The sequence below is a fragment of the Pollicipes pollicipes genome, unplaced genomic scaffold (assembly GCF_011947565.3).
Source record: "Pollicipes pollicipes isolate AB1234 unplaced genomic scaffold, Ppol_2.1 Scaffold_7261;HRSCAF=8764_pilon_pilon_pilon, whole genome shotgun sequence".
In the NCBI taxonomy this organism is placed as follows: Eukaryota; Metazoa; Arthropoda; class Thecostraca; order Pollicipedomorpha; family Pollicipedidae; genus Pollicipes; species Pollicipes pollicipes.
This window is the reverse complement of record NW_023597054.1, coordinates 36893729-36920895: the sequence shown is the minus strand read 5'-3', so window position 1 is coordinate 36920895 and position 27167 is coordinate 36893729. Positions and strand designations below refer to the sequence as shown.

Below are 27167 nucleotides of genomic sequence, written 5' to 3'. Positions count from 1 at the left end.
CCACCGGGCGGCGCCGACCAATCGGCGGGCGCCGCCGCCTGGTTCCACCGTTCTACCAGCGCGGGCGGAGTCGGCGCCGCAGTGCGAAGAGCCGACGAATAAGGCGAACGGCTGGCCGGCCCGAGAGGGTCCGCCACCCGCGGACGCCGGCACAGGCGCGCGTGTGATCTGAGGCGCTGGCCCGGGCGGCGGTCGTGCCGGTGACGCGCAGGGGTAGCGGGAGGCCCGCCGACAGTCACCGCCCCGCATGGATCGCTGCTGCGCCGCGTGCAGGCCACAACCGGAGCAGTAGAGGATGCGGGACAGACGGTAAGTCTCGCTGCTTCCGTGATGCCGCTCTGGAGCCTCCCGCGTCATTCATTAGCGCGCACCGGTCCGGTGGAGGTCGCGCTGGGTGTCCTGAACCGGCATCAGACCCACTCGGCTGGAACCGGCTCGAGATGTACCAGTGGTGCGTGGTGAACGGTACGCTGGGCAGTCGAGTGTTGTCCCCGTCTGGAGGCGGCCGTGGTCAGCCGTGCAGTGATCTCGCCAGAGGGCACTGACCCTGGTGGCGCTCGGCCTAACACGCCGTGCGGAGAGGCCAGGTCAGTCATGGACCACCGACGTCAGCGGCACGACTCTGTCATGCAAAACCAGCCGACACGCCTGCGATGGTAGGAAAAACTATCAGGCTTGCCAGTCATAAGTCCGTCAGGCATATAACAGGCTGATCGTGCGGTCGTACTTGACTTGACGGTGCAGGACGCTGTCCTGCGTTATCAGCTTCGCCGAATCCTCTGCGGAAGTGGGCAGAACTAACAGGAGCTTTATCCCGTTTTCTATGTGCAACGACAGGGTATCAATGTGGACAATTTCTGGAGATGGTGGAAGAGCTGTCTCCCCTCTGCCACCCCTCACCAGGAAGGGGGGGGGGCGTCGCCTCTGCCACCCCTTACGAGCTTCTGCGGTTTTTGCGCCCTGTCATCTGACAGCGTTTCGAAGTCATGTGTTCATGGACAGAACCTTTAGCCGCGCGGGGTTCATGACATGAAGCTTCAGCACCGGGAGCGGGGAGGGGGGAAGAGCGTGAGCGTGAAGAACTTCCTTGAAGCGTGAAGAACTTCACCTGACTTGAAAAGTTACTGTTTGGTTGTATTTAAGCACATGTCTTAATAATATTGACGAATCCCCCACTTTTGACCTTTGACGAAGCCATAGGGCCATACAGACCACAAAGTTTAGGAGAGCAAGCGTGTTGATGTCTCGGCACATATCCTAATATGCATGGTATGTGCGAAAAAGAATGTCCAATAGAAATGCGCACACACTTTCTGATCATGCCATGGCCGTAGTCGCATTCATGTAATTTGTTTTATATCTGATGTTCATAAAAAGCTGCTTAGCATAGACTTTATGCAAATGCATGCATGCAAGCAGCCCACACCTTCGGCGGAGTCCTGTGTGCAAAATGATGCTCACCTCTTGTGCTGGTGGAATGGCATCGCCTATTGACATGCTGCGGTTCTTGGGATGGTCGGTGCCGCCCGGCCGTGGCCGCCATGCTCCCGTAACGTGGGACCGGGGCCTCGGCATGCCCCGGCTCCTGCGGGCGTGACTCCTGTGCTTGTAGCGCCTCGCCTTCATCAGCCCGGCCGTGGCCGCCGTCCTCCCATGCTGGGGAGCTGAGGGCCTCGGCATACCCCGGCTCCTACGGGCGTGACTCCTGTGCCTGGGGACCGGGGCCTCGGCATACCCCGGCTCTTGCGGGCGTGACTCCTGTGCTTGTAGCGTCTCGCCTTCATCAGCCCGGCCGTGGCCGCCGTCCTCCCATGCTGGGGAGCTGAGGGCCTCGGCATACCCCGGCTCCTACGGGCGTGACTCCTGTGCCGGGGGACCGGGGCCTCGGCATACCCCGGCTCCTACGGGCGTGACTCCTGTGCTTGTAGCGCCTCGCCTTCATCAGCCCGGCCGTGGCCGCCGTCCTCCCATGCTGGGGAGCTGAGGGCCTCGGCATACCCCGGCTCCTGCGGGCGTGACTCCTGTGCCGGGGGACCGGGGCCTCGGCATACCCCGGCTCCTGCGGGCGTGACTCCTGTGCTTGTAGCGCCTCGCCTTCTTCCGCCCGTGACTTGGCCGCCGACGGCCTTGGATGGAGCGCGGCCGCTGCCTGTCTCCCCCACCCCCACCCACGCTCCCATTCAGGGGAGGGAGGAGGTGGCCACGGTGAGCGCACAGGAGACCAGACGTCGCGCCTGCCCAAGGCCAATTTCCCACAGAAAAACAGCGGACCGGCGCGCCGAGGGCAGCCAATTGACGCTGCCGGCTGCGCACGCAGGAGGCGGCGGCGGCGCGGCCAGCGTGCGGTTTCTCCTCGGTCGCTGACATTGTACGGGGTACCACACAGCCACGATGCGGCCGTCGAGTCGTGTCTGGCGAAAACGTGACCGCGGCCTGCTGTGGCTCTCGGGCCAAGCTCGGTCTGCTCTTGGTCGTGCGACTCCGACGCCAGATGGGCCAGACAAGGGCGCCAATTTCGTGGAAAACTGGCCTCTGTATCGCAAGCCTCTGTGATGGTGGGACGGGGTATATATAGTGTGGGACGTTTTGAACCATTGCAGGCAGCATTCGATGGGCTGCGGTTTGGCTCGGTGGGGTTCAAAGTACCCTTGATTCCTGTGCGCCATTACGAACCATTAGCGCTCGCGGGCCATGTTTGTCCCTCATGAGTGTCCCAGACGGGTTCGCAGTAACAATTACGGGAACAAAGGACGAAGTCGTACTGCCCTCTGATGGCCATCCCGACGCACTCGGACGTTCCCGGGTCACGGAGTTCACAACTGTAAAATGGGCGTCCGTCCTTTGTTCGTCCCAGCACATGAAGAATGAACGCTCAGTGGCAAAAACAAGCGCCGCTCTTGCCGCTCGTTTGCACGCAAAAACCGTCCTCACCACGTGGGCTGCTGGAAGCATTATTTGTGGCTCCTTGGTTTGGCGGAGTTTACGTCACCTCTGATTTAAGCGGTCGCTATTTCCTAAAGAAGTACCAAGTTCATGCAGACGTAAGCACGTTGTCATCGGTACAGAGAAAGTCGCATCCAGAACTGGCTTCCGCATGGCGCTGATCAGTCGATGGACCATGATGGGTGCTCCACTGATCCTCGTTTTCCTTCTGCGTGCTAAGTTATGACCCCGGTTCCTCCCACCACGTCTTGTGACCGTCCACCCATGTCCTCCGTCGTCATGATGTCACCGGCGCCCGCCGACTCTCTGTGTACCTTGGCGCGGACAATGGCCGGCCGGCCGACGGGTAACGTGGGAAATATCCGCCACTTTTGAAGTGGCAAGTTAAAAACTATTTGGCGAGCTCATCCTGCCAGAAGGGAACTTATTCTTCATACTGCTTGCAAGCAACTAAAATTAGTGGAGGTGCGTCCTTTCATTTTCCTCAGGTCTAGTCCAAACGCATTGATGATGTGATACAACAAAATGTCTACCTTTTAGGCGAGGTAATATGACAAAGAGAAGCAGGCTAACAGCATATCCAGCAGGACTGACGAATGGATATGAATCAAATCACTATATTAGAATAGAATTTAAAGCATCACATCGGGGTAAAGTGGGTTACCCTTGCCCACTGCTCATGGGAAGACTTGGGCTAAACGGAAGCGCAAGTAACGGAGCCCGACCTATTGATATCTATGTCAATGGGTTTTATCACCATACAGTGGCAAAGTGACAGGCTGGCAATGTTGTGGCAAGGAAGTGAAAAGATATGAAAGGGAAAATTATGTATTAATGGTGTTATGTCATTCCAAAATTTGATTTGGAACAACCTTTAGTTGAAATGTTGAGTGGTCAGTCTACTTCATGGTCTGAAGACTCTATAAAAACTTCAAGTGAAAGGACCATTAAATTGGATAAGCCATGAAATGGCCGATATAGAGGGACCTTAAATGAAAAACACTCGCATGCAACTGGACGTGAAAGGATCTTTTGGAAGCAAACGCTGTTCTGGGCCGCCCACCTCCACGCGGCAACGGTTCTCCCACGTTACCATAATCACAGCTGTTATTATGCTGGGATGCATCGGTATTGGTCGAAAACGAAATGGACAGCTGATGCAAAAGCAGCCCTAAACGCGTATCAAATGCAAATTGAATACTATTTGCAAAGTGTAGTATATATATATATATATATATATATATATATATATATATATATATATACATAAATGCTATCTATCTCATCTTCATAAAACCCTGCGTTTATCCTTGAGATGACTGAAACAATACTTGAGGTTTATTTAACGTTTCTCTTCAACGCCTAACTAAATTATGCAGCATGTAGTGGGAGGTGTGGCGCTGGATCGGTTTTGAAACGGTTTAAGAAAAGTAGCGAACAAGTGCTCACCAATTCTACATATTGCCATTCATTGACATCAGTTTACGTCTGAGGTTCACTTTTCCGTCACTGCGGTGTTCTCATTTCAGGCATTAAGACAATGACGCAAGGGAACGTAGTAGATCACAATCGCTAGGTAAAGTTTCCTCAACAACCACATAAAACTAGGAAATGCACTTTGAGTAAGTTTCCAAGCAGAGACTCGCACTTTGTCGTCGCAATGACACAGAAGGATTTGATGATTTGATTGATTTGTGTGATTTGAAATGGCTTCACATAGTTTATAGAGTAGACTATTGTAGGCATTATAGAGTAGGCTAAAACTACTCGATAAACCTTGGAATAATGGGATTTGATTGAGTAGATGTCCCAGTAGCACAGAACTTTTGCGGTGCTTAATACCCTGAATGCAACAGGTCTGACCGGTTTTAAGGGGGAGGAATGCCTGCTGTTGTGCCGCAAAACTTTCCTGCAGTGATGCCACAACATTACGGAGAACCATCCTATAAGTGTGCGGACACAATAACCGATCGTGACACCAGTGTATATAGAGAGGGGTCTAATGCCTCCAGCCCTGCCTGAGTGTCGTACGGGACCGAAGTCCTGCGTTTAAACTGGCTGCATTCTGGATCTCGCGCAGCGTCCCGGGCACGTACAAACCCGGGTGTGGTCACTAGGTAACGAGCCCGCGGGTTTACTGGCGTGCTAAATGCGCGATGGCACGAGCCCAGACGCAGCCCGTCTTCCCAGGACATCGACTTTCATCACGTGCCGACTGTGAAAGGTGCCGTCGCAGGCGACCGTAAACGCCTGGATCTGCTCCCCAAGGCAGCCCACGGCGGCAGAAACGTTTGGATCTGCTCTTCAAGGCGGCCCATAAGGCGGCCGACGGTGGCAACATTTGACGAATGAAAGCGAAATCATGCGAGTGGCAAGACCTCTGCGAATGAAAGCAAATGTGAGGCGGCTGTGACCATGTGCGCTGCGAGCGGTGAAGGTGGCACTTAGCACGCGGAAGTACCCACAGTTTGTGAGAGAAGAGAAATCCTCGCCGTGGTTTCTTCTACACATTGGGGTCGAAAGATCAGCCACCCGTATCGAGTGGTTAGTAAAAGCTCATGCAGCTTCCTTCAGGCGTACATAATGGAGCCAGTGATAGGGCCTTCTGCTCGTTCTTAGTTTTATTATTGCAATGGCGGTGCCAGAAGTTCATGCTTGCTCTGCCGGGCCATATGCGGTGTTTTGGTCGCTCTGCGATGTTTGTGTAGGGTGCCGCCATGCGTCAATCGCTTGTACTCATCAATGTATACGCAATCAACAACACATGAAACGGAAAGTGGCGAAGCTTGCCAGTTTTTAAGGAAATCGCTCCTGAAACTACAAATATTTAAACGCTTGACAACATCTTTGCTTATCAACATGCATCGGTCAAATTCTGAGCTTGATGCGAGTCATGAAAATGGCGCAATTTCCGTGCCGTCTTCCCAGATACCGCTACTCGTGCGAACGAGCATCCCCTGCTGACCCAGAATCGTTGCTGCGATCGGCAGCCGCCTGCTCACAGCTCGGTCATCGGTGTTGCACGACGGCTCCGGTCACGCGTGCCCCGCTGCCGCGCCGTGCTGCATGGCGGCCGGGCCGGTGCTGGTGCGGACCGTAGCCGTCCCACGCAGCGGGCCGCGCTCCGGTCGGCAGATTGCCATCACGGCGGCTGGGCCGGTGTTGGCTGCAGCCGTCCCACGCGGCGGCCGGGCCGGTGTCGACCGTAGCCGTCCCACGCAGCGACCGGGCCGGTGTCGACCGTAGCGTCCACCCAGGCAGGGCCGGTGTCGACCGCAGCCGTCCCACGCAGCGGCCGGGCCGGTGTCGACCGTAGCCGTCCCACGCAGCGGCCGGGCCGGTGTCGACCGTAGCCGTCCCACGCAGCGGCCGGGCCGGTGTCGACCGTAGCCGTTCCACGCAGCGGCCGGGCCGGTGTCGACCGTAGCGTCCACCCAGGCAGGGCCGGTGTCGACCGTAGCCGTCCCACGCAGCGGGCCGGGCCGATGTCGACCGTAGTCGTCCCACGCAGCGGCCGGGCCGGTGTCGACCGTAGCCGTCCCACGCAGCGGCCGGGCCGGTGTCGACCGTAGCCGTTCCACGCAGCGGCCGGGCTCCGGCCGGCAGATTGTCATCACGGCAGCCGGCTGGTCGGGCGGCGCGGCCAGCCGCTGTGGACGGAAGCGCCATGGCAGGGCGGCAAACGCCCCCGATGCGGGTCAACGGCGTGACGAAATCTGGGGCACGCGTCAGGGGGCGGACGCCGCCCCACCGACGGACCACGGCCCGCCGCGCCCCGCTGTTTGGGGCATTCGCGACTGTTCCGCGAGCGTGAGGCAATCGCACGGGACGGGGTGGCGGCGGGCAGGTTTTTGCTTGCGATGTCCGCGTGACGGGGGCAGGTGGCGCCGGCGCGTGCGGCGCGCGACTGCCGGTGGCGCCGGCCGAGCCGCCGAGCGCGCCCGACCAATGCTGAACGGGAGGCCGGGCGAGCCGGCCGCCGATTGTTCGAGGAGCGTTGTTTTCGAACGGGGCAGCACGCCATCGATTTCTTTTAAGCGCTGGCGCAGCGGCAGTGGGCAGTTGTGCTGCTACGTGACCAGGGAGGCGGCAATGCGGGGCCGAAACAACAGCTGGCGGCCTTGGGAGGCGCGCGGATGAACATGTTTTGATCGCTCCAATGCAACGCCCACGGGCTGGACACGTCACTAATGACTTTATCTTCACACGGAAGGAAAAGCGTCTCGAATTTCGCATTATATTTCTGCAGGATATGGACATGAACCCATCTTGCATAAAAAGTCTGCAATTTTTTGTTGAGCAATTAACCACTATTTTCTGCGTTGGTCCAAGATTACCATAGCAATCAAGGTAATTTTAGATCCTCAGCGCTCAACGTCATCGCCTCCACCTGAAAATGCTGAGCAATGGCTGTAGCTTCCGGTGCGAAACACCAAAGTCACCGTTCTTGAATCACGTTCATAGTCGCTGCGGAGCTGGTGCTGGGTGGCGGCCGCCGCGGTGCGCCGGACCTCCGGCCACCGCCCCAGTGACCACAGACCAGCCCCACCGGCCCACCGGCGCTGCTAACTGGTCAGCACCGTTCCGACGCCTGTCCGGCGACCCCGGGGTTGGCGACCTCTCTCGCGCCCGGCCTGGACCGGCCCTCGCACCCTCCGCCGGCCCCGCCCTCGCGCGACGAGCAGGGTCGCCACGCGCGCTGTCAGCGCCGCTGAGTGCAGGTCTCCGCGGTCGACGGAGCTCGCCCGCCAGGCGCAGAGGAGCCCCTCACGAGCGTCTCCACGGCTGGCGCGCGGGAAATCGCGCCCGGCCGGGCGGCGTGCGCGGCGCGTCAGCCGCGCCCGGCGCGCGCCGGAGTGTCGTTTCCCCGGCCGGCGCGGTGGCGGCGGCGTGCCGGCCGGGTCAACCTCCGCTGAACTGGCGCGGCGGCGGCGAGAGGCGGCGAGGGCCCGGCGCGCCGCCGTAACGGGACTGCCGATATCCGGCCTGGCCGCCCGCCGGCAGCCCCGTGGGCTCAGGCGGAGCTGCCGCTCGGTGACGCTGCTGCTCGCTTAGTGGCCGGCCGGACGTGACCTGCGCCCTCAGGTAGCGCGGATGCGCTGTTATCAAGATCGGCTGGCTACGCGTCCGCGTAAGGGCACTGCTGCAGCCTGGATTGAATGACCGCCTGAAAGTGCTGTGTCAATGCATGGGGTCGCTACATGTATTGCTGTTGCAGCGCGACGCTCACAAAGAGGAGGCGTGTTCGACCGGCCGCTGGCAATTCAGATACGGAGGACTATTCGTGTTGTTCTTCGTGGGTGGTCCCGAAAGACCAGTCAGGTGTCACAGGGGGCGTTGAGAAAATTTGGGACCGTAGGGTGGCATCTGAGGGGCATTCTGAGGGTCACTGTAGGGCGTGGGCAAACCATGGAGCAATCACGCGGCGACACATGACCGCGTCACTGGGAGACTGGAAAGGATGACACCAGGCGTGACGTCACGGGCGGAGGACTGGACAAAAAGACCCGGACAATGACAGCTGTCATGACATTCGTTCAGGTTTCGGCTACCTTTTCCATCTGGCGCCCATAGAATTACTACGATGATTTCCTCTGTCAAATACTCATGATGTTTGCATGCATAAGCGGACTTCTGCGTCGTCCTACGCGTCAATCGGGACTCTCTCGCCTCCATACTGAGATGTGTTTCAGTTTTCTGATGCATTGGCATTTTACTTTTAAAATGTAAATTGGCGTTTTGGTGTTTTCATCAGCTGACATCAGCTGATCGGCGTGCATCAGCAGCTTGTTGATGCCCAGGCGGTCAGGCCCACACAAACACTGAAGCCGAGCCGGTGTTGCCGTCCAGGCCCACACGAACACTGGGGCCGATCCAGTGCTGCTGTCCAGGTTCACACAAACAATGGGAACTGGCTGGTGTTGCCTCCCAGCATCTCTACACCAAGCAGAGCCCGGTGCCCCATCAAACCGCGCCCCGCAGCCATCTCTTCTCTCAGATAGCCCATGCTTTCCACCTGTATTGGCGTCTGATGCTCCACAACGGCCTTGAACGGGCACCGGGCGCCACTCCCTTGTCTTAGTCGCCTAATGAGGATACTGTATTTGTATGATCAAGAGCACGGGCCTGTCCCCGTTCTTTGCAATGTTGCTATTTTCGGTTTTAGAGGCTGACTATGAAATATGCTTATGATATTACACCTTTGCGTTTAACTATGGCCATGGTTATAGTACCTGCCGCAGCCGTCCCGAATCCACAAGCGCTGCATCCGCCGGCGACGGTGACCGTAGTCCGTGACTCACAGTCAGCTCCGCAGTTGGAGGCGTCCGCGGCGCAGCGGCCCGGCGACGCCGCTCGTGACCGGCCTGCGGCGCGCCGCCAGGGTGCGGCGCGCGCGGCCGGCGGCCGGCGGCCCTCGGCGCCGGCCGACCCTGCAGTGGAGGGTGACGCCCCGCGGCGGGACCCGCCTGACGCTCGCAGGGCGGCACCGGCGCCGGACAGTCATCACCGCCCTTTGCTGACGGTTGCGGGTCGGCGGGCGGTCTGGGGTGGCAGCACCGGGAGAGGCCCACGCACAGCTGGCCGCAGTCGGGACGCGTGGGCCGAGAAAATGGCCTGATGGTGTGTGGTGTTAGGGAGCGACTGGGGTTGAATTCACCATCCAACTACCGCAGATCCATCAGCGTCGGCTGTAAAGTGGAACGTCGCCTTCTCAAACCGGCTAAATGAGTCAATAAACGTTAGCATCACATTGCACCAACAATTAGGATAGGGTATGTTGGCCCAGGTGACGGTTGCGGTTCGGTCGGTCACCTGGTCTGCCGGGTCAGTGCCCAACCCTCGACTATCATGACGATGAAAAATCAAAATATCCATCAAATTAATTCATCTCTCGCGCCACCACTACGTGCCCCACTGCCGACCATGCCGCGCGGAGCGGTCCCGCCGGCTGGAGGGCGCTGGGGCTGGTGTAGCCCCTAGCCAGCCGGGACAGGCCCGGACCCGGGCAGTGGCGGGCGGCGGCCGCCCCGGCGCTGCTCCCGACCACCTGGTCCGCTGGGACCGGCAGCAGACGGTGCGCGTGTGGCAGGTCCGCTCGGCGGAGCGGTGGCGCGCACCGCCGGCCGAGCGGTACCGTGGAGGGCGGCTGCTGCGCGCGGAGACCCGCGCCCATCGCCGCCGCTCAGCCGCCGCCGCCTGCTCTGCCTTTGTCTGCGTCTACAGTCTTGTTTGACGCTCCGGAGACGACTCAAAGACCTGTCGATGTTCGGCTGCTGCCTTGCTGAGGACCTGTCGGTGCTCGGCTGCTGTCTTGTTGAGGACCTGTCGGTGCTCGCCTGCTGTCGTGCTGAGGACCTGACGGTACTCGGCTGCTCGCCAGCGGGCGGACAGCCGGTGACGCTTGTCAGCGCGTGCTTGACTGGAGCTGTCGGAGCTGTGCTGTGGTGCAGTGCGTGCCCGACTGGCGCTATCGGACTATGCTGTGGTGCAGTGCGTGCCTGACTGATGCCGGCGGAGCTGTGCTGTGGTGCAGTGCGTGTCCCACTGGCGCCATCGGGGCTGTGCTATGGTGCAGTGCGTGTCCCACTGGCGCCGGCGGGACTGTGCTGTGCTGCAGTGCGCGTCCCACTGGCGCCGGTGGGACTGTGCTATGGCGCAGTGCGTGTCCCCACTGGCGCCGGCGGGACTGTGCTGTGCTGCAGGGCCTCCCATTGGAGCGTCATGCCGCGTTGTCGACGATAAGGGCGGCGCTCGGACGGGTGCGGCGCGCGTTGTTAAGCGCAGTGAGGCGGAGAAAATGCGAGGTCTTGCTGGGCTGAAGCGCTGGGCACGTCACGACATCGTGGTCTATTTTGCATTGGGATGGCTCACTTTTCCTGACTGGTCGTCTATAAATCAAGCGCATTGATTGCTCAGAGCCGAATACTTCAGACGCTGCAAGAAGCTGCAGCTCACACATGCTCGTGGCATCGTGCGGCACACTCAGGGACTTCGTAAAATGACCTTCACCACAAACGACTGCAATTCATTGTTCCGCTTTAAGGGTTCGTGGCAGTTGAATCACTTGACTAAAAGAAAGCGTACCAGACAAGTACGTTTCCAAAACCAATGTCACCAATGTCAGTTGCCCCATATGAACTGACACAAGCGGGCAGGTCGGTTGCATTACACGCATGGTTCACCGTGGAACAGCCCCACGTGAACCGAGCCGTGCAGGAAGCTCATTGACATACTTCGCGAATACAAAGGCAAAGGTCCAAAACAGACTTTCCATCGTGCAGGCAGACGTGATGATCCCGATATGACTGACACATGACGGTGCTTCCGTCATAATGGTGATGATTAATCACATCCTGCGCTGAGCATCAGCATGCTTAACCGTAGACTACCAGATCCAGCAGTCGTTTCAGTTGCTGAAGGCGTGTGGTTACAGCGCGAGTCAAACATGTATGCACAAACTTATTCATTTAATAAGAAGGCACAGAAAATTGTGCGCAGCGGCCGGCCATCCTCCCAGCCCCTAGTCGATATCTAAGGCTACTTCCAAAGCAAACCTTCTCAGCATCTGGAATGCTGGCCAGTTCCTTCTAATCTACTGAGCGTCGCTAATAAGTATTCGCATTGCATCATGCATGATAATCATGTCATTGTACAATCATGATAATAACTTATGTTGCATAAGCGCGTACCGTGCCCAAGTCTGTTCCACCCGCCCTCCCCCCCCCCCCCCCCCCCTCCTGGTGCATCAGCCTGGGATGCCCTACGCCCGGGTTTTATCGACTCTGGTCGGCGTCCTGCTACCGCCGCCAATAAACATGCCACGAGGAAGGTGAGTTTTTGCTCCGGGTCTCCTCAAAAAGTAGTCAGGCCTCTTGAAAGCGCTGCTTTAGATTTCTAATGGTCCAATTCTGCACCGCGTGGGCACAAGCCAAGCTGATCTAGGTACGAGGTGGCTAAAGTATGTGGCCGGGCTATTAGTTACAGTGGATGTGACCAGGCCGTTAGTATGTATGTGACCACATAGTATGTGACTGGGCCATTAGTTACAGTGGATGACTGATACATCGGTCTGTGAAACCAAACTGAAGGGCATGTTGCCATGGCAACTGTACGCGTTGATAATGGCGCCATATCTTTCGGGCTAAATCTACGCAGCGCCCTGCAGTACACTTACGGCGTAATTTACATGACGTGGTGCCGCGTCGTGGTGAGCAAGGGGTTGCGATTTTCGATACTAGAGAATGCTTTTTGCCTGGCAAGTCACTTCATCATCATCGGAAACTTCCCGTGCCATGCGGTTTTTTCCGTGGTTTTGTGCCTGAACAACAAACCACACTCTCCATCGTTCTCAAGCGTTCTGTTGATATATCTCATAACGTGTCCGCGCTGCATTGACATGTGCCCAGACCTGCCTGATTTTGCGTGCAGTGTAGGTTGACACAGGTGGTATGAACCTAATCCGCACTGTGCGGCCTACTCCGTTCCCAATTTTTGATTTGTGGAGTGAAACACATGGCGCCAGAGTTGGAATAGGACTGGATTCAAGGTGTTGTTGCCAAAAGCGTATACTGTCCCTCTTGAATGATGTAGAAGGCTAAAGTTTGCATGTTTTAAATTGCACTTACAAAGTAGTGTCGGCGAAACCAGTGCCACTCAGATTGGGGCCTTCTTTGTTACGAGCTTCTTTTTTGCTGCGACTTCGCTCCGGATAACTCGATCGCTTTGCTTCAGCCCTACACATGCAAGAAATGTGTCTTGTAGCGTGGCTGACTTAGGTGTTTTTCGTGGTTTTACTTTCCGTCTACATCCACGCGCCAAAAACGTAAGAAAAAACACCGAAAGGAAAGTTTATGAGGAGTTCTTGATGGCGTAGCATGCCTGGTGAGAGATAGAAGGTCATTGCAAATGTCACAGATGAAGATGACGTACAATTACGACCAAACAAATCCAGACAATGCGGCGTTACTGCCACACAGATGGAGCGGATGGTTATAAAACTTTTTTGATACCGATTCACAGGCCATATTATATCGTAATTTTGACGTTTAGCCAAGCGGTTGCTGGGCTGCTATGTGAGCGGTTCATTGAGTTCAATGTAGCAAGCTAAGCGTAAGATTCAAATAATGTGCTTGCAACAATAGCTATCCAAGTCAGAATAATTTTCCACAAGGATCACCGAAATACATTGATTGAGTGTCCTACTGGTTGAATATCACATGTTTGTACTGTTTTTTCATCCGTCAGAAGCACAGATCATATCTTGCGAAACTGCATTTCAACATTCAAGATAGGTACTCCTAGCCTATTATTTCATCACGAAACTAGAAGCAAAACGATATTCCTTATTGCAATCTAGACATTTTGTGAGATCAGAGTTCACCAAGCAGTGCTTGTTGTGCCAGTCCTATCCCCCACCATCTGATCGCGCTATTCCAGATCAACAGTAGAATTGTGTGGTGAGTTGTGTGCCGCGATACTTGGCACGGTCCGCCCTACTCTCTGACGTCGCTTGATCCTTAACAAGCGCCCGGGTGGCCGGCTAGATACCCTTCGCTCGGGTGGGGGGCCAATTTGACACCCCGCTGAGATCTCGGGAACTAAGAAATCTAGAAACACCCAATTTACAGGATGTGTTGACCTGTACGTGAACTCACTTAGGTCAAAGTTTCAGGCTCCTAGGTCATCATTTCCGGGTCAAAAAGGTCAAACAAGGTCAAGTTCCAGGTTGGTCTCAAAAGTGCCACAGAACCTAGATAACCGTTTCTAAGCAAGAGGTCACATTCTCATTCAAGATAAGTGACCTTGTTTGACCTTTTGAGGGTCAAGGTGACAAAAATCATGCAAGATTGCTTTGAGTTTTGCATTTGACTAAGCGACAAAGATAACGCTAGGCAGTATGCTCCTAAAACAACATGTTGACCTAGGTCATTTTAGGTCAATGACCTATTCTGACCTCTAAGAAGTCCATGGAAGATCTATAATGCGGTCCCTGTTATCAATAAACTCGAAATGAGCACCAGAAACTATCCCATATAGCAAACCCTAGAGTAATAAAATAGGCTGGTTTTGACCTTGGTGTGACCTCCATATCTGACCTTAGGTCAGCGTAATTTGTTCATTCAACTGTTGTCTTGCCTAAAAAAGCATCCCAGATATGTATGGCCTCGTCTAACACTCCGTTGTTGGATCCGATTGAAGGATTCCTCAGAAAATGCCTTTGCTGAAATCACGGCCTGACTTTGACCTGCCATAGATGAGCGACCTTACAAGGTACATTTAAAGGTTTGATGCCAAACGATCTGCTATTCAATTGTCTACAGCTATGCAAAGTATGGCGCGGCTATGCCGCGCCATACCGCGCCGACCCCCACCCGGGCGGGTGTTAATGCGGTCGCTGCCGCTGGCCGCAGGCCATGCCTGTTAAGGTCAAATAGCGAGCGCCTTAAGCGACTTGAACCTGCCTCGCCGTGGGTCGGTGGATCAGAAGACAGTCGCTCTAACCACCTGAGCTATTAGAAGGACGAAATATTGGTATGTTAACATGCTTGGATTCCACTGGAGTGGTGGACCGGCCGGGTAGTTAGGTGTTATCAGGTGTGCTCAGCACCCCAACCCGATGCGGGAGCCCCAGGTCCAGCAATAGAGATAGACTGTACTGAAACAAACAAAGCAAGCGTCCTTGATGGCTAAGTTTGATCCCCGCCGTGTGGCGAGTAGCTGATTCACTCGGTGACATTAAGAGCTAAGAAGTCGAACGCATTTCTTTGCCGTTCGGCTTGAAACGCTGAAAAGATTGTGGTACTGCTTACAGGGCTGTTGTCTACTAATTGGGAGAATGTGGAAGTATGCTGAATGTGGTTTACATCGCAGATATTTTTCAGTTGTTCCTGCTTAAAAGATCAATAAAGGTCGAAGTGCATTCGAACTGTTGAGGCTTACATCAGGCCAATAAGACCTTATGACACTGCTACGCAAGAAGAAATCATTGAACGGGCAGAAGACGAATTTTCTGTGGGCCTCAGCAATTCTGAAATAACATAAATTCGTCAATTTGTCCTATGAAATATAACAACTCACCAGGACACCTACGTATGTTGAGTACTTACTGATTGGGTCCTGTGTTCACCTCTGCAAGAAAACGTGCGCGGTGAAATACGATAGTAATTTACGGGGGGGGGGGCCGACAGAAGGAATGGACTCTGGTGCTGAACTGTCCTCGACTCGTCTCTTTTGGGTAAAGCGCTATCTTAAGTTTTCACAAAGTTGCGTCAGCTCGCCTCGTCCTGCGCGTCAGTGTATGCCGCTGTGTGCAGTTCACGTTATTCTGTTTTTTTCTGTCGCACGTTATTCAGTATTCTGCTGGTGGGTCGCCGTACCGTTGAAGTAGCACAGTTCTGCTGGGTTACTTTAAACATACATCACGTGGTCACACGTTTTCTGCAGGTGCCTGCCAAAAGCAGTCATCGTGTGGGACAGGTAAAAGTTAGCTGTGGTACGCAGGGCACGGTGCACGAGACTCTCGTCTGAACACATGTCTTTCGGCTTCCGTTGCCTTATCTGGGTCTTCTATCTAGGATTCGTCAGTGAAAGTCACACCAATTATCAAAACATTCCAGATGCCGGAGCAGCTAGTTAGTGAAGTAAATGAAACTTCAAACAAAAACTGTTATGATTTTGAAAGTGGTATGCCGTTCATCGGCACGCAAGGTACAGATCTAGGGTCCCGTGCCTGGACTCACTATCGCACGTCTTCCGGTCCCGGTCCGCGGCATGAAACCGCCACGGTGCATTTATCCAGGCCGATAACAAATTAGGCATCGCTCCACACTTCACAAACTGCAGGATGGAGCCGGCTATGGACTGAGGCGCGGTGAGCTGAGCCCGTCGAGAGGCCCGGCGCCGCGGCCCGCCCGTCACCAAACACAGCCGAGCACGCACGCCGTCAGAGCCGGAGCTCTCCACGTCTGTCACAAACGGGCCACTGTCGGGCCGGCGGACGGTGGATCGTCTGTCGGCGGCTGGCCGGCAGGCGGCGGGCAGAGGCTGGGCAGCAGGCGGCGGGCAGAGGCTGGGCAGCGGCCGGTAGCGGCCGGACAGCGGGCCGACCGCAGGCTGTTTCCCAGCCGCCCGCTCTAACGGAGCGCACCGGTGGCACAGTGCCTCCGATCGCTCATCTCGGGAGCCGGCTCCGGCTCCGGCTCCGCCTCCGGCTCCGGTGGCCCGGCGCTCTCGGCAGTCGAGGGCGCGGGCCGGCTGGAGCCGGGCAGGGGCCGGGACGGCAGGGCTGGCCAGGCGGAGAGCGTGTCGTCACAGGTCGTTATAGGCAGTTGGCCTGTGCTCCTCGGTATGGCTGACGGCTCTGCACGCCCACGCAGGTGAAATACGTGTCAGCATGGCACATTTCCTGCTGCAGCGCTCACTTGTGCGACCTTGCAACTTATGATAACAGGTTGAGTGGCGCATAGTGGTGCGCTTGAAGCACGAGCACGTATCTGTGAATTACATGGGCGCTGCCGGGCTACAAACTCACATATCATTTTCTCATGTTGCAAGCGTCCAAAGCAGGTGACACGTGGCTGGCTGCTAGCCGTCGATGTTCCATTATCCCATGTTGTACGCGTGTCTAATAACCCTTATCAGTAGTGCGTGCTGACGGGTGATCAACACCATTCTGACCGGACCAGACCGTCTCGAGTCCCGATTCACAGCGCGCGAGTGATATCGCGGCCGAGTCACACGTTCTCCACCCCACCCCACCCCACCGCACGGCTCCACTGCCGGCCGCGCCGCGTGTCTGCGAGCGTAACTCGGACATCAGAGGTGGCGAGCAGACCGGTACTTCCCGTTGGTATCATCCCAATCGTGCCACCACGCGGCTGGCCTGATTCGCAGCAGCATTCCTGTCCGGCCCGGCTTCCGGTGGGCACTTTATCACGTGACCAGTCAAGCCGCACGGCGGCGGACGCGCCGGCAGCTTCACGTGACCTGACGCTGGACCGGCCGGACCGGTCACGTGACGTTGCCGGGTCAGGTGCAGGGAAGGGTCCGTTATGGTGTCAGAGGGGCAAGGTTGATGCAGAATGCATGCTGTCCTTACAGCCCTGTCGTGTATGGATGCCTGACTGGCGGTTTGGCCTCTTCGAGGTCGATAAGCTCTGGTGTCGACAGGTCGGATTCTAACGTCGTGCTCACTGGCTTGGCTTACGCTTGCGACTGCGGCAGTGGGGTAGTCGTGCCAAGTGGGAAAACCCTTTGTGTGACCGTGCATCAGACCGGAAGCTTGACATGGGACTGCTGCCCTCCATGACCTCAAAAGTGTTGGCACACCCGCGGCACGTTCCATTCCGCCGGAAATTCGACCTGCGACCCCTTGCTAACGATGCAATCCCAGAGAGAGAGAGAGAGGCAGTGGCAATGAAATCGTGCAAGGAGCTATAATTGTTCTTTATTACCTCGTGGCAGAGGATGCAAGGGGCTGGCTGAAGTGTCCTGTAGGCAGAGCATAGGACAATTATACCGCCCGCTGGTTAGACTGACAGACAAGGCATCTTCACTCTTGGGGTCAGAAGCACGTACGCGAGAGAGAGCTTTAAAATTTCACACGTAGAGGTTTTTTCTGGAGCGCCTCAGCTCGGCCAGGTCATGCTCCAAGCCTGCCGATGTAGACGCCGGTTATCATCAGCGGACAATAGAGGTCGTTTATGCGTCCGGTCCACAATAACGCCTGGTCTATGGCCGGGATCATTAGCAATTGTCGCTCGCTTCCCGGTGGGATAATAGCAAGGTCTCGTTGTCTCTCTGAATGAGGCCAGTTAGCGGTACCGGTATAGAGCACTTCGCCTTTCGTATGGACGCGATTAACATGGTTTTAACGGTCTAGTGCACTTTCTGAGTGTTCACTGCCAGTTAAAAGGGCTTGAAACTGACGGGTTTCTTATTTCGACTGGAAGATACGTGCTATCGGTTCGCATGTTGCTCTAGAGGAATGTTTAGCATTGTTCTCGGTTGCGGTGGCCCTTGTCTCGCCATGCACAAGCGTAGAAGCAATCGTTGGTTAGACAGATGGACGGGCACACATGGATCACGGGACACCATACATTGTGCACCATCACTTGTCTAGCCACGGGACCGGACCCAGACCAGAGACAGCCTCCGGTCAAAGTCTTGAGCGGCAGTCCCCAGTCAAATATCCCGAGCAGCAGTCCCCAGTCAAATTTTACAAGCAGCAGTCTCCAGTCAAATATCCCGAGCAGCAATCTCCAGTTAAATTTTACAAGCAGCAGTCTCCAGTCAAATATCCCGAGCAGCAATCTCCAGTAAATTTTACAAGCAGCAGTCTCCAGTCAAATATCCCAGGCAGTCTTTTCCATCCAAATGTCCGGGATGACAGCCTCCATTCAAACCTGCCGAGTGACAGCTGTATGAGCAGTTCGACAGCTGCGTGCCAGGCGCCCGCGCGCCGCTCAGCGGCCAGCCGTCCTGTCTCGTACGTGCTCCACTTACGTTCTGCTCTGGTGTGCTTCCCAGGCCGGACGGGCCCGAGGCCTGGGAGCTCGGCGCCATGCGCAGGAAGTACTCCGCCGCCCCCAGCCAGAGCGGCTCGAGCCGCAACCTGCGTCCCACCTCGGACGAGCTGCACGCGTGGTCCATCTACCGGCAGAATCTGAACTCCGAGTTCACACCGACTCAGCGCTGGGTAGCAGCGACAAGTCACCGCTGCCGTACGGCAACTTTCAGCTGCGCGAGACAACCGTGCACTCGATCCTGCAGCACCCCAAAGTACGGCCCCAAGTCGGAGCTGGGCACCAACATGTACACGTACCTCAAGTACGGCCTGCCGCGCGTCTTCCCGCCCACGCGGCCCGACGGCAGCTCGGGCTACGACTCGAGTGAGGATGGCGCGGCCGGCGCGCGGGACCGCTACCGCCGCGCCAAGTCTAACCCGGACCTGCGCGGCGCCGGCGCGCCGCCGGCCGCGCGCGCCTTCGGCGATTCGGTGTTCCGCGGCCGGCGCAACCGCTCGAGCAGCGAGGCGAACCTGCTGTCGGCCGAGGCGGTGTACGCGCGCGGCGTGCGCTCGCCGGACGTTGCAATCGGAGCTGGCCGGCCAGAGCGTGTACGTGCAGCAGCTGGAGCGGCGGCGGCCGCCGAGCCAGCGCAGCCGCGCCGGCTCCCACGCCTCGCTCGGCTCGCGGCTGTCGCGCGGCCCCGGCGCGCTCGGCAATGCCGGCTTCTCGCGCCGCCACGACGGCGCCGGCTACGGCAAGGAGCCCCCCATGCTTAACGACAAGCTGTTCCCAAAGGACCAGGCGATGGACACGAAGCACCCGCACCTGCAGGTGCGCGACCTGCACTGCGAGCGGCGCGTGGACGGCGCCTGGCGCCGGCTGGTGGAGGGCGCCACGTTCGAGGCGCGCGGTGGTGACCTGGTGGGCGTAATGACGACGGCAGGTGAGACTGAACCAGCTGAGCACCGCCGCTCACCGTCCCAGGTCGAGGCTGGTGTTGGCCCGGTTAGCAGTGAGCTGTAGAATGTCGTGCGTGCGTGCATGCGAGCGTGCGTGAGTGAGTGTGCGTTTGCGCGCGTGTGGGTGTATTTGTGTGCGTGTTTGTGTGCGTGTGCGTGTGTTTGTGCGTTTGCGCGTGCGTGTGCGCGTGTGTGTGGTATGTAGTAATATTATTTCTAGGGTGTAGTAATATTACAAAGGTGTAGTAATAGAGGATTACTTTGCTCCGACATCCTCATGCAGATGGATAACCGGATTCACCTTCGCACTGCTGTTTTCTTTTTTATTGTCAGCCTGATCGTCGATACCCTTTATCCCGCCCCGTTCTTGACCGCGGTTTCCTCCCTCTTTCTCTTCCCAGAGCGCGAAGGCACGGCGATCCTGGACGCGCTGGCCGACTGCGGCAGCCGCTGGAGTATGAGGGTCAGCGGTGACCTGGTTGTGAACGGATGTCAGGTGGAGCCTGCGCGGCTGGCTCGCCGCGTCGCCTATGTGCAGCAGGAGTGCAACTTCAGCCCCAACATGTCCGTCCGCCAGACCATGCTCTTCCATGCCTTCCTGCAGGAGCCCGGCCACGTGGCCAGAGGCTTCAACGTCAAACAGAAGGTGAGACGAGGCGCCGGTGGGAAGGCGGTGACGGGCGGAGGACGCCGGGTTCTGTGGGGCAGGAGGCGAAGACGTCTCGCAGCTTGCACTGCTGGCAGGTTATGACATGTCAGATTGCCTGCAGCGTCGCGTTTAGCCCGACTTTTCTTTACAGACAGGTGCAATACGTTTTAAAGAAAACACTGCGCAACGCATGCTATGCACAGCGAATTCGCCAGCAAAGCCGCGCTGCTTTCACGTTATCACGTCGCACCGCAGTCAGCAGCGGCTGTCCCGCAACACGCACCTCACCCGCCTCCGCCTCGCCGCAGATTAACGCGCTGATCGAGGACCTGGGCCTGGGCCAGGTGAAGCACACCAGCGTCAAGGACCTGACCGTGTCGGAGAAACGGCGACTCAATGTGGCCTGCCACCTCTGCCTTGACACGGACATCGTGCTGCTCGACCAGCCGACGCGCGAGATGGACATCTTCGACACGTTTTTCCTGGTGGAGTACCTGCGCCAGTGGTCGGCGCGCGGCCGCATCGTGCTGCTGACGCTGCAGCCGCCCACCTACGAAATATTCACCATGCTGACCAAGGTGATGCTGATCTCGGGCCGGCGCGTCATCTACAGCGGCAAGCGACGCGAGATGCTGCCCTACTTCGCCTTCATCGACTACCCGTGCCCGGCTTACAAGAATCCATCCGACTACTATTGTGAGTAGAGAAGAGAGAGGGAGAGAGAAGGAGAGAGGGAGAGAAGGAGAGAAAGAGTTCTTGAGGCACACACGGCCAGTTGCACAGCCAAGAAGTAGCCCAAGAGGTTGCCAAATCGGGTAATAGGGGCCCTTACCGCCAGATGGCCCTCTCTTCATCGCTTTGGGGCCCTGTTTTCCGAGACTTTTTTGTATTAGAAATCTCATTTTGACGCCTCGGGAGCCATTTTTGGTTGTGTATTTTGGACAGCTTTCAGGTGTTTTAAACTGCCTGAGAATATGGCGGCCTTCTGCCCTAGCGGCCTGGCCACTTCCGGGAGGGATGGCCCTAAAAGCTCCAATTCCCTTGGTTACGCCACTGCACAAGAATGCTAAAGCGGCATTCAATCTACGACGTATATGATAGCATGTGTTGACTAGAAAGCGGTCTGGAACAGTTTGTCAAACTTGCCGATATTACAAGCATTAAGTGTAAGTGAACTTCGGCCAAAAAATAATTATATTCATAGATGAACATTATGTCAATGTCACACCATATCATGACACTTCCAGGCGTTAACAGACTTCTTTTGTAGTTCGTAAATGAAACATCGTTCTAACGGGAAACACTTAAGTGATGATAAACCTTGATCCTGTAAGCATTGACAATAGGCGACGCATTGTCGGTGTCTCGCACGTGTTCTGCTTGCCCCATAACTATGCCATGTCGGTTGCTCGTGTCACCAGTGGACCTGGTGACCCTGGACGACCTGTCGCCTGAGGCGACGCTCGAGTCTTCCCAGCGAGTGACGGAGCTGGCCAAGACGTTCCAGCGGCGCCAGGAGCCGCTGCCAGACCCTGGCCCGCCCGGCCTGCTCCCGCCAAAAATACGGCGCGCCAACTGCTGTGTGCAGATTCTCGCCCTCTGGATGTGAGAATGGCCTTCGGTCTGGGTGGACGGTTTGTTACAGCTGCTTGTCTCCAGGCACGTTCGGACATCTGTCTGTTTCGGCTGGAAATGCCAGCTTTCCTTTACTTGTGCTATCGAAGGTGACAGTGCATTGTGCGCAAAATGACTCGACTTGAAATTGGGCGTCGACCTTGATAATTTGATGATTATTTGCTCCCAATCAGAATGCAGCTAGATATCCTAATAGTTACCAGATGTTCAAGTAATTCTAAGACATGCAGGTACTTCTAAAACATTCAAGTACATTTATATGCAAGTAGCTCGTGGATATTCAAGCATCTCTAAGCTGGACTTAGGCCGCAGTTGACTTATGCCTACGTAAACTGTATACAACAGCCAAACACCGAGTTTCTCTTGCCCGGTGGCACACGACGAACGGAAGCTTAACGAAGCGCAGCGAAGAATGCCGGACTACCCAATAGCCTTTGACCGCACACCTTTTTCAATGTTTCCGTCCAAGCCTTTCGAAGGGATGGATTTCTGGGATCAGCACTCACGCAGCAAGCACTGCTTAGCGTGAGCCCGGGCCCCCATCATCTGATCGTAAAATTGCAGACTAAAGGCAGAACGGCAGTGCTTGATGACAGAAGCCCCACACGCCGCGATTCTCGGCGCGGTGCGTCTTCTCTCTGACGTCACCTGGCCTACAACGCGGCCGTTGCCCCCGGCCGCAAGCCATCCCAGTCAAGGGCAGATAGCGAGTATCTAAAGCGACCCAAACCCATCCCGCCACGGTGGGCAGAGCGGAAAGGCAGGGGCTCCAATCAGCTGCACTATCGGGACAATTTTGCGAACCACTGTCGCCTCCTGGTGTTGATTTGTGACCCCCCATTTCAGACGGGCGATGGTCTACACGTTCCCGTACAATCTGATCAGCTGGGCCACCTCCATGACTCTCGCCTGCCTCATGTCCGTCATCGTAGGCGCAACGTTCTACGATCTCCGCGGTGACAACAAAGACCAGGTCAGTGTATGCAAGGAACGTGCCACATGCGCATACTCGCCGCGCCGCTGTCGCCGTGTTCAACCATGCGACCTCCCATTGCTTGCGTGGATGATAAAAAAAATGCCGAACCGAGCCTTAGCTTCCAGCGCTATTTCCGCATCAGGACTAATCGGCGCAATAGAGTGGCACTGAAGTCCGACCCCGCTCCTCCTGACAGGAGAACATCCCAGACCGCCTGGGCTTCCACTACACGATGATGTCGCTGGCCCTGTGGCCGCTGCTGCTGCTCAGCATCAGCGAAGTGTGGCAGGAGAAGGACGCCGTCAGCAGGGACGTTGGCGACCGGCTCTACTCCCGGCTCTGTCTCATCGTCAGCAAGGTAACGGTGGCAGCCCAACAACCAACCGGCCAGCTATCTCTCGACGATGTCATCATCAACGGGGCATGGCAGAGGCCTGATGGTCATTATCAGCACGGCGTCAGCGCTAGCGCGGCCCGGGCAGGACAGGAGGAGGAGGAGCTGGTGTTCATGGAGTGCGCGGGCGGCTCAGCCAGCCGCTTGTCACCACAGCACTGCTGGTGAACAGTCACGCGGTCGAAGCAATGTCTCGACGGACGCTAGGATGGACTGACCGGGCCGCTGAGCGTGGCCGGACCGGGGATTGAGCGTGACCTGTCTTGGCAAGATATGAGAAAGTTGGGATTAATGCGGTCGTATTATGGTCCAGGCATATCATGGTTCCCATAACGGGTGCCGTGACGAGCCGGCGGACGTCTGACCTCTCTCCTCTCCTGCAGCTGTTCTACAGCCTGCCTGGCTCGGCGCTCCAGTGCCTGCTGCTCATCGTGCCGGCTTACAAAATGGCCGGCACGCACCCAAACGACACAGACACCTCGTTCTATCTCTACATGGGTGAGTTTACATGCTATGTGACCAACTGCCTCCGGCGCGATTGAATTTGAGCAAAGATACTTTGGTGTGTGGGGGAGTGTATGTTATAATCTTCCTACGCATCAAACGACGGCGCCCATCAACATAGCTCAGAATAGCAAACTAGCTCAAAATAGCCACTCGTCAGCACACAGCACACATTGTATACGTCAGAGCACCTCCAGCAGCGCCAGTCACGGACTTGTCCAGGCGCAGGACGCGCGGTAGTAACGATGGTCGATATCTGCGCCGTCGGCCGCCCGGCGCCCCCGCTAACGGCCTCCCGGCACCCCCGCTAACGGCCTCTCGGCGCTCCCGCTGACGGTCGTCCCATGCTCCCGCTGACGGCCTCCCGGCGCCTCCGCTGACGGCCTCCCGGCGCTCCCGCTAACGGCCTCTCGGCGCTCCCGCTGACGGTCGTCCCATGCTCCCGCTGACGGCCTCCCGGCGCCTCCGCTGACGGCCTCCCGGCGCTCCCGCTAACGGTCTCTCGGCGCTCCCGCTGACGGTCGTCCCATGCTCCCGCTGACGGCCTCCCGGCGCCTCCGCTGACGGCCTCTCGGCGCTCCCGCCGACGGTCGTCCCATGCTCCCGCTGACGGCCTCCCGGCGCCTCCGCTGACGGCCTCCCGGCGCTCCCGCTAACGGCCTCTCGGCGCTCCTGCCGACGGTCGTCCCATGCTCCCGCTGACGGCTTCCCGGCGCCCCCGCTGACGGCCTCCCAGCGCTCCCGCTGACGGTCGTCCCATGCTCCCGCTGGCGGCTTCCCGGCGCCTCCGCTGACGGCCTCTCGGCGCTCCCGCTGACGGTCGTCCCATGCTCCCGCTGACGGCTTCCCGGCGCCCCCGCTGACGGCCTCCCGGCGCTCCCGCTAACGGCCTCTCGGCGCTCCTGCCGACGGTCGTCCCATGCTCCCGCTGACGGCCTCCCGGCGCCTCCGCTGACGGCCTCCCGGCGCTCCCGCTGACGGTCGTTCCGTGCTCCCGCTGACGGTCGATCCATGCTCCCGCTGACGACCTCCCGGCCGTCCCACGCGGCCTCTTGGCATACTGGCGGCTTCTTGGCACCCCCACTGACGGCCTCCCGGCGCTCTCGCTGACGGTCGTTCCATGCTCTCGCTGACGGTCGTTCCATGCTTCCGCTGACGGCCGTCCCATGCTCCCGCTGACGGTTGTCCCATGCTCCCGCTGACGGCCTCCCGGCGCTCCCGCTGACGGCCGTCTCATGCTCTCGCTGACAGCCGTCCCGGTCCATCGGCAGGCTACATGCTGGCGTACCTGCTGTGCACGCGGCTGCTGGCGGTGGCGGCCGGCTACGTCAGCTCGTCACGCCACCTGTCGGCCGGCTGGCTGACGGCGGCGCTGCTGCCGCTGCTGCTGGCCGCCGGCTGGGCGGCCCACCCTCAGGACCTCTCCATCTGGACGCGCACTGGCTGCGCTGGCTCTCGGCGCCCGCCTGGATCTACCAGCGGCTCGTCTGGGACGAGCTGGCGCCGGTGCGCAGTTTCCGCTGCGACCCGCAACCCGATCGTGCCGCAGGACAACACCATCATCGTGCAGGTGGACTGCGGCGTGCTGACCGGGCGTCAGGCGCTCGGCTTCCTGGACGTGCGGCGCGCCGGTGAGCCGCTGGCGCCGCTGATCGCCGCCGCCGCCACCGCGCTGCTCGGCCTGCTGGCCGCCACCGGCGCCGCGCTCCTCTGCCGGCAGCGGCAGAAGAAGTCGCGCGGACGCGTCAGCAAGCACTCGTAGGCCAGCCGGGGGGCCGTGTGGCCGCCGGGACACTGCGGCGCCCGCAGGGCTTCGGCATCGCACGTTGTGCCGTCGTGCTAGCGGGCGGACCACGTCAAGCCAAATGACCGCGCGGCTGGTGGAGCGAAGCAGCGCGGTTTGCGAGGCGGACGCCGGGGATCGCCAACTCAGTTACCAGGGAGGTCGCAGCGGTGTCCAGCCACCGGAACGTGCTCAGCTGCAACGGGGAGACGGCTGGCAACGGCTGGGGCTCTCCAAAGGAGACGGCGACGGGCCACGTTAAGCGGAGCCCGGCCATGTACTGTGCGTCGAACTGCTGGGAACCGAGGACGCCACGAGCGCAGCCACGAGCCGCGCCGTTCAGAGCCACAACGTGCGTACGTCAGATGTGTATTTTTGTACTTACGTTGTTTTACGTAGTTGCTCTGATATTGTGACTAACGAAGACGGCGAACACCGCGCGGCAATGTCGTGTATGCGAGCGGACGACAGCGTAGCCAATGTTCGGAATAACAGACGCTCCGTCGCGGCTTTTAAGACGACCGGCGGCACTCGTCACTGCCGGGTAATGCTCAGGCTCGGGCACAGCGCAGCGCGCGGCGTAGATCGCGCCGTGAAATAAACTCCCATAGAAATAAATGACGACCGCGGACATCTCAGATCACAGGTGTGACAGAACACAGCCGTTTATGTTCCCTGTGAACCGAGACGCCAAACGGTGCAAATCACAGCTCGTGCATTTGGAGCATTTTTAAACGTAAACTTGTGACAAATTAAGAACGGAACAAACCCAATAAGGCACAAAGCTCAGGCGCTGGACATGCGCGGTGCGAGTTATCGCCACAAGCTCTAGCCTATTCCATCCAAGCGCAGTTGTAATAAGCGACAGGCACCAAATCGTAATAAATACGCGAGAACCAGGACACCGCGCCTGGCACCGTATCCCAGCGCGCAGCAAAATAAGCGGCTGACAAAACTAGGACGAATTTATTGATGCACTGACAACTTAATCTAACAACTTTAACACAGATACGAGCTGCCACTCAGTCGCGCTCGAAAACTCGTGCTCCACCGGCGAATGCGGTGCCGCGCGGCCGCCGCCGCCGGCACGGACACTCGCGCCCCGCGGCCGGCGGCGGCGGCGGCGGCGGCGGTCAGTGCGGCGCGGGCCTAGGGCTACTGGCCGCTCGCGGCCCGCGGCCCGCAGATACAGCAAGCGGTGCGGCGCCGGTCCGGCGGCCACGATACGCGGCGCGGATCACAGTCGCGGCACGGGGCGGAATCACGTCGGTCGGTGCGGCAGCGGGCGGCTACGCTCGCCGCCGGCGCGCCGGAGCCACAGGCGAGACACGGCCGCGGCCGCAGGATCACTGCTCGTCCCAGGCGGCCCCGCGCCGCAGCACCTGGTGCCGGCAACGCGCCCCAACAGGCATCGGGGACGGCTATCGTCTGTCTTCACGGGCCTCAACGCCGTGCCAAAGGCTTGATGTTCCGTGATATCTTCTCCTCTTCGGCCAGCTGCGAGCGGTACAGCGCCACTTTCTGCTTGCTGAACTTGTTCAGCACGTCCACCTTCTCTTCCAGCAGGTCCTCTAGCTGTTGCACGTATGCTGAGAAGGAACGACATGTGTCAGAACGCATAGTAACGCGTCACAGCAGGCGCCCGTGACATATCGTGACACAACACGGCCGGGGCCTGTCGACGCTAACAAAATCAGAATTACGCGAACACAACACAGAACGGGGCGATGTTCTTCATAGTTTAAAGCAGAGCGCGATCCGCCACCGACTCTGGCATGAAGCAGCCGCAGACGCACACACGCTCAGAACTCGAAA

General features: G+C 58.0%; 1 pseudogene; it reads left to right on the top strand.

Moving 5' to 3' along the window:
• Positions 1-127: 127 nt before the first annotated feature.
• LOC119111370 (ATP-binding cassette sub-family G member 8-like) lies at positions 128-25331 on the top strand (annotated as a pseudogene).
• The last annotated feature ends 1836 nt before the right edge of the window (positions 25332-27167 follow it).